Source organism: Thamnophis sirtalis, unplaced genomic scaffold (assembly GCF_051295495.1).
Source record: "Thamnophis sirtalis isolate CommonGarterSnake01/CBP01778 unplaced genomic scaffold, rThaSir2_p1.2 scaffold_6, whole genome shotgun sequence".
Lineage (NCBI taxonomy): Eukaryota > Metazoa > Chordata > Lepidosauria > Squamata > Natricidae > Thamnophis > Thamnophis sirtalis.
In genome coordinates this window covers 43,732,492-43,733,994 of record NW_028261386.1, presented here as the reverse complement: position 1 = coordinate 43,733,994, position 1,503 = coordinate 43,732,492, and positions in this window count along the sequence as shown.

Sequence of the window (1,503 nt, the reverse complement as noted above, 5' to 3'; positions counted from 1 at the left end):
TTATCTGTGATTGTCTTGATTTAACCAAGATAAATAATTAGGCTTTGAAGAGGTTTCTTTTTTATTTTACATAGTCTATTTAAAAATATTTTTGTTACATTTATGTTCAACCTTTCTTCCAAGATTGCACCAAAGGCAAGTACACAGGATTTTGAAATGGTATCCTGTGTAGGCACTGATGAGACCAAAAACTGCTTAGCTGTATGGATTCTATTAGGTCATTTTTTACAAAAAACTATCTTCTTTATATGTCAAATGTAGACATGGGAAAGGTGTATCTTACCCACTGCTGAAAACTCTATGCCAATATACTAATGCTGCATTAACTGATTATATAGCAGTCTGCTCTTCAATAATTTTAAAAGATACGTGTTATTTTAGGCCAAATATTTTATTATATAAAACTTAATTTGTTTTACTCATGTCAATGCTAATTTATAGAATCATAAGGTTGGAAAGGAAGTTGGAAGGCCGTCTTCTAGTTCAACCTCCTCTCCAGAGCAGGATCTTCATATTATCTTGAACAAATGGTTGTCCAATCGTTTCTTGAAAACCTCCAGAATTAACCTCAATAGCTGGGGTACATAAATGATTAATTTATGCATTGCATGAAAGCAAATTTTATATATTAGAAAAAATTCCAGGTTACCATCCCTTTTTTAAAAAGAAAATTGACATTGGTTACATATTTTTACTTACCTGTTCTTACCAAGAGGCATTCCTCTATTCTCGGGCATAAATAAAGGATCTCAAAGAATATAAACATGCTCTAGTATCAACATAGATCTAAGTACACGCACACACACACAAACATACACACACACAACTATGAGATGGAGATTGATAAGTTTATCCTGAAACTTCTCTTCAGAACTACAGTTGAGAATCAAGGGATTTCCTTAGAGCAATTTTAGGAAGCATGAGGGACTGCAAGATGGAGAAAGGGAAAGTAAAATTCTTGTTGGGGGTAAACATACTCCCTTGCGAATTGTTGGATGGAGCAGGATCAGAAAAGAGATAAACTGTTGGTCCTACCTGAACTTACTTTCTCGGAGTTTTGCAGGAGGGTCTGGGAATGGGATTACCAAATCCTAATTTGCCCAGAGAGTCATAATTGTAGCCACGCCTCTCTGACTGTCTCCTTGGTTCCAGTTTCAACGAGGTCGCAGCTCCATGGAGTGATCTGGGAAAAAACATGAGAGAAGCCCTCCTCCAAAGGTAACTCCCCCTTTCATTGGTTTAACTATGGGCCTCCATACTAGGGCAGGGCCTGGACCTTCCTGCAAAACTCCGAGAAAGAAAGTTCAGGTAGGACCAACTGTTCTCCAGAGTAGTTTGCAGTAGGGTCCAGGAATGGGATGTACCAAAACTGGTGAGAGGAACTTACTGGTTCGGAGTTCCCGAAGTGGACAGCATCTCTTGCAGCACCCTTCGGCCAAAGAATGCTTCAACTGATGTCAACGTGTCCAGCCTATAATGCTTTATGAAGGGTGATGATAAAGC